Raw genomic sequence first — 6,431 nt, 5'->3', positions numbered from 1 at the left:
ACAGTTATGGCACTTTATGAACCCCTTTGTTTTCAACCACGTTGTTTTCACATTTTTGAAATGACTATGGACAAACTGATCTTTTAGGTTTCTAGCCCTTCGATAAGTTAATACCGGATGTGGCCCCATTTTTTCGCCAACTGTGGTGTCCAATTGCAGGATTTTCCAGTTTCTTCTTATGATATATATATGGTGTTAAGAGGCTCGCCCCCTCGGACTGCAGTTGTAAGAGGAAGGGGAGAGGCAATTTTAGTGATCCAGCACCGAGTTGTGAATTTTGGATATCTATCTATCTATCTATCTATCTATCTATCTATCTATCTATCTATCTATCTATCTATCTATCTATCTATCTATCTATCTATCTATCTATCTATCTATCTATCTATCTATCTATCTATCTATCTATCTATCTATCTATCTATCTATCTATCTATCTATATATATATATATATATATAAAAAACAGGTTCAGTGATTAGTGAGCTATCAAGGCCCCCTCGGCCATTTAACTTCTAGCGCCCACCCCATCACTTAACCGCTCCACATTAAAAGACCGACTGCTCTATTGCTTTATGGTTGTTCGATGTACTTATTTTTTTATTACTTCAGATGTCTTTTAGTGATATATTTTGCATCGTGAGCAGCTGTGCTTTATATTTATAAATGTAAAAAATTTGCAAAACAAATACTATTGGGTTCCACTGGGGATCGAACCCAGGACCTTCTGCATGTAAAGCAGACGCGATAACCACTACACTATAAAACCTACAATGGGTTCATAGTAGCTCGTACCACCTAATATGTGCACTCATCGTGCAGTGATTTCACCGTAACAAAAAAATAAAATAAAACGAGAATTGTCAGCATTTTAGGAATAAATGTGGTCCAAGTGAAGGGAGACAAGAGTGGTGCGAGAAAGTCCGAATGTATAGGAAAAAGAAGCGGAAAAAAAGAGAAAAGCAGATGGAAACTTGGAGGCTTCAAAGCGTCAAGTTCCCGAACGAAGAGAACCGCGAAGCAATGCTCCTCATCTCAGTATTAATGCTGGTGTAACTGCTTCACCTCATCTCAGAATTAATGCTGGTGTAACTGCTTCTCCTCATCTCAGAATTAATGCTGGTGTAACAGATGCTCCTCATTTCAGCATTAATGCTGGTGTAACACGCCTGTTCTTGCGACAGGGAAGGGCTGCGGCCACCTGTGCAAGGCTGAGCGAGCACCAGTGTGACTGCAGTATGCACACACATGCAGGTCGTGAGTGCTGGCTGCCAGTGCACGTGGTCTGCACCAGGGCAGGCGGTGAACTCTGCAGCCGGGCAGCGCCACCACCGTCTGTGCACGGCTCACTTCCGCCTCCTGTGGTCACAAAGGGATCTCAGATCCGATGATCTCTCCGGCTTGATTGTCTGTCGACAACATTCAAGGCAAATGTTCCAACAGAGCATGTTTGGACAATGCCAGGATTTTCAGAGTTTGTTTTAATCACGTTCGTCCTCACTGCAAAAAACGTGATAATTTATGAACGTATAGTCGGTGGGCGGCTTGGGAAGAGTATGACTAACAGCAGTGGCATTGATAACAGGATGTACGAGGTCACAATCAAATACATATATATAACAAGCACGGTACCGCAAAGGCAGCCGCGTGTTTATATTTGCATTGCGCTTTCACTTTAAGTGAAAGCGTGATACAAAAATAAACACGCAGCTGACTTTGCCAAAGCCGAATGAGAAGAAAAGAGTGCGTACCGACTAATGAAGGAGAAAGTGTCAAGCTGCCAGAAAAGCATCCAGTACGGTGGGCAGGGCTAAAACTGGACAGGGTGGTAACTAGGAGGGACTAAACAGCCTCACAAACAATGGGAAGCCAGGGTTTAGCATGTGCGATAACTCTAGCGAATGGCAACAGGGGGCGGAGCCTACACTCCACTTCCAAAATTGTATCGGTTACAAGAAGCCCTCGCATGGCGAGTGTTGCTCATGCGCGCTGCTAATGCCAGGCGAGACCTACAATTAGGAGGATTTGTGAACCCTGCCCTACCCACAGTAACTGGGTACCATAAAAGTGGCCAGTGCTCCTAGCTCCTCCTGTCTTTTGTTTCCTGTAACTGGGACCAGAACGTGTGTGTTCCTGTAGGGCTAGGACTCGATAGAGGTCTGCTTACTTCTCTTGCTGGGCCTGAATGGGTGGTGACCTCTTGCGTGGGTGCAGATTCAGAAGGTCCCTGCTGCTGTTTTCCTCCTTTCCTGCAACAGCATACATTAGCCTCCCTCTTGAGATTTTGTGGGCTTTGGAACAGGGCGTCCTGCTCATTAGCATCCTTTCACTTTGGAGGCACAAAGGGGAGAGTGTCTTTTTCCAATATTTAGCAGTCTAGGTATACTTCCCCATCCCCTTCTGTTTCATCTGTATCATCAAACCATTCTGCTTCCCCTAAACGCAGGAAGAAGCACAGTGAGGCCGGGGAGGAAGAAATATATGCATTATTGTTTTGGCGACTTTGGCAGCCACTCTAAGAAGGGAGCAGGAGGGTGTCTGGGCTCAGAGGATTCTGCCAGTTTGGATGAAGCCCTAATCCCTCTAATTTGAAGGGAAAATATATTTCTAAAGAAGTGGTATCATACTTATTATCCCATATCAAGCCAGGTACCTCTGATATGGGATTGCCAATCCATCAATTTGCTACTGATGGGAGCAGGTCCTAGGTCCCGCTCTCCCGTGTTGCTTCATTGCTCTCTCCTGCTGTTGCTTCATTTTCAGGGCTTTTAAGTGGGCCGGGTCTCACTGGGTCTGAGCACCAGCAGTTTTTTTTAAAGTGGGCTCGAAACGGGTCTCTATCAAGCTCTGTTTTGTGCCCTCGCACAGGCAGCCCAGTTTCTTCGGACTGCAGTGACAGCAGGCACATCAATGCTCACAATATTCACTTCTTACTAGTGGAGAAATTTCGGCTTGACCTCATGCCAGGTGAGCGTTATAGGGGAAGGGAAATCCTTTAAAGAGAGTCATTTTCTCTCTGGATTTCTCATCTATTTTGAAACTCAGGAGCAGCAACATGTCTGGTGTCACCAGGGATTCAACTGGAAACTTTTTCAATATTATATACAAGCCATAGTTGCTGCTTATTTATCTTATGCAACTAACAACCATTGACAAAGCCAATAGTCCAGACTTCTTGTAGGTGTGATGTTACTTGTGTCATATATTTGGATGCACTGACAGAAACAGCAAAATACAATTCAGGTGGTACTCTATGCTAAGCACAGATTTTTAGCGTACATGTTTTTAAGCCATGCCCTTAATTACACTGTGAAGTAAACAAAACAATGGCCGGGCAGATTGAATCGATACAATAATGCGCACCCTAGTAAAATCAATTGCTAGGTTGGACAACCATTTGTATTGGATTGATTCTTGTTTTATAAAAGATTTTTTAGGAATTTTTTGGCATCAAAAGATACAACACAACATTTACAGAGATACAAAAATACATTCAATCTACTGAAAAAAACATATCAAACGAAATACTTAAACAAGAAAATAGTAACAAACAATTAACATGGACAACTATGCTATGCCTCAGATCAATCAATCGTTGAGGCACCAATCCTGGATACAGACTGAACAAGTGGACTAACAGATTGTAATAATAGCCTACTTGTTGCCACCCACACAAGATACACAATAAAATTTGTCACAGAGTGCTTTGACTAGGAATAACACAGAAACTGCTCAGTAATTTACAAGTGTGTTAATTGATTCCTATCAAGCCCTAGCTATTTAGTATCTTGGAGGTAAGAACGTCGACGCGTTTCGAACCCAATCAGATTTAACGGGTTCTCCTCAGGACATGGACTGGGGGGTCGTTGTCACTGTGAAATAATAATTAAAGAACGGTGTCAGTGAAGGGACTAATTCAAACAACCTCCTCGCTCAGACTCAAACACTCTGAAAATAAAGGTACCTTATTGATGAGGGGTTCGGATCACTCCCTGTGAACAAATAGCGTAAAGATCTCAGATACGATACTACACTGTCCCAGCTGTGCTGCACTTGTACACTTATATGACCATGACATACCTCAATGGTGCACAAAGATTGCGGAAAGGGGGGTGCCGGCACACGTCAGTTATTCATTGTGCAGATCTTTGTAACTAGAGAAAGCAAAGGGACCTCTTATTATTGCCCATTTTTTACATCTACATTGCTAGGACGTTCGGGAACTTATTCAGTCCTACCTTCGTATTTGGGCAAGTTTGTTCTCACTGCACGCGTGTGGAGGCAGCGGCCGCCGCACGGGCTTGTCAGCTGTTGATACAAAGAGCGAGCGGTTAGGAAGCCGTTATTTTCCCACTCTCTCGGTATCGAGTGTGACCCTGACAGATGACTTACTTCTCTGCGGAGTTTAAAGACGCTTCGGTCCGGCACCCATCTCGTTCTGGAAGACAGCTTGTTAGCCCGGGGGGGCGTGTCTTCCTGTATTTGAACTGACTGCTGTCCCGGTGCCTTTTGGGAGACGTAGTTTAATCCATCATGTCTTTGGAATTGAGGTGTAGCTGTGACTTACAACCTGAGACTCGTGTTTAAATGTACTAATGTCTCAAAATCTATTGTGACGTAGTGTAATGGATCCTCTTTTGCTGGGGTTATCTGAAAGTTAGTACACTACGATCACATGGGCAGCAGCAAGCGGGGGCAGGTTCACGTTGCAGACATACAGATCACTATAGATTACTAAATTCATTAAGATCATTAAGTCCCGACATAGCAGTGTCGAATTTTAAAATGAGGTAGGCCTCTTTTTGTGCCAGTCGTACATCCGGGTCCCCACCGGCACCCGCAATGTTTTTGATACTTGCCAAGATCGTCCATTTGAGGTCACTGACCGAATGTTCTTTTTTCAGAAAGTGGGACACTAGTGGCGCTGTAAGTACTTTGTTATTAATCCGTGCTCTATGTTGGATTATGCGTTGGCGCACTTCTTGTGTTGTTTTGCCTATATAAACTTTCCCGCATGGGCAGGTTAGGGCATAGACTGCATATTTGGTTTTGCAGTTCGTGAAATCCTCGTGCCGCCAATGTTTTTTGCCGTCAGTGAAGTGTGTTCCTTCCATCGTCAGGCTGCACACCGAGCATGTGCCGCATTTATGGTGTCCTTTCACTGGGCCCATGTTGAAGAGGGTACTTTGTGTTTCTCTTTTGGTTGTCGCCCGAGTAGAGGAAATCTGCTGTCCTAAACTTCGATTTTTCTTTAACACCAACAGTGGTTTGCCAATCTCGGGAATGACTTCCTTGACCAAGTGGCAGTTGTTCCGGATAATTTTCTGCACCGGAGTTGTGTGGGGTCCAAAAGTGGATACACATACCATCCGTTCCGTTTGTGGTTTTACTCTCTTCTGCAGAAGATGTTCTCTAGGTGTCCATCTTGCCCTCTTCATAGAGTGTTTCAAGAGCTTAGCCGGATATCCTCTCTCTTTCAATTTGTTGGGGAGTGCTTCACCATGAGTGACGAAGTCTTCTGTTCTTGAGCAATTCCTCCTCACCCTAAGGAATTGTCCGTAGGGGAGATTGTTCTTAAGGCTCTTCGGGTGATAACTTTTATAATGCAGGGAATTGTTCTTGTCAGTTTTTTTCTGGAACAGAGTCGACTTGAGGCCTTCCGGTGTGGATTTGATCTCTACATCCAAAAATGGCATAGTTTTACAGTCATATGCCAAACTGAATTTAATGCCTGGACTTCGGTTATTCAACCAGTCATGGAATTCTTCTAGAGATTGTGGTGTACCATTCCAGATACACCACACATCATCTATATACCTGAGCCACTGCCCAATATGGGCTCTGTACGGGTAGTTGTTATACACAAACTTCTCTTCGTACTGGGCCATGTATAGTATTGCCATCTCCGGTGCGAAGGGACAGCCCATCGCTGATCCCTTAATCTGCAGAAACATTTCATCATCAAACATAAAAAGGTTCTTTTTTAGAGCAAGAGCCGCGAAATTTACAATCAACTCGGTGGGTACCCTATGAGGATGAGGTCTGGTGTCAAGATACATTTCAATAACGTCCACTCCATCTTGCTGTGGAATTTGAGTATATAGGGACGAAACGTCCATTGTAACTAGAAGTTGTGTACTCGGGTCAAATTCCAGGCCTTCAACCTTGTTTATGAATTCCAATGTATCGCGAAGATATGACGGTACTTTGGTGACGAATTCCTTCAAAAAACATCAACGAACTTGGAAATTGGCTCCAGCACTGAGTCACATCCTGACACTATCGGTCGACCTGGTGGTGTGTTGGGGTCTTTGTGTACTTTTGGAAGAAATTACAAATGGGGAATTCGAGGGAATCGTTTGACTAGGAATTCCGCTTCCTTTGGACCAAGTATTCTACTCTCTCGCCTCCTTCACCATCCGAGATATTTCA

At 44.0% G+C, this 6,431-nt stretch overlaps 1 non-coding gene across 1 annotated transcript; it reads right to left on the bottom strand.

The window, feature by feature from the left end:
- Positions 1-695: 695 nt before the first annotated feature.
- Positions 696-768, bottom strand: TRNAV-UAC (transfer RNA valine (anticodon UAC)). Its single transcript has one exon. It is a non-coding gene; the product is annotated as a tRNA-Val (tRNA).
- Positions 769-6,431: the final 5,663 nt, after the last annotated feature.

Source organism: Lissotriton vulgaris, chromosome 5, assembly GCF_964263255.1.
Source record: "Lissotriton vulgaris chromosome 5, aLisVul1.2, whole genome shotgun sequence".
Classification (NCBI taxonomy): domain Eukaryota; kingdom Metazoa; phylum Chordata; class Amphibia; order Caudata; family Salamandridae; genus Lissotriton; species Lissotriton vulgaris.
The sequence above is the reverse complement of the archived record's forward strand: the minus strand, read 5'-3'. Positions and strand labels throughout refer to the sequence as shown.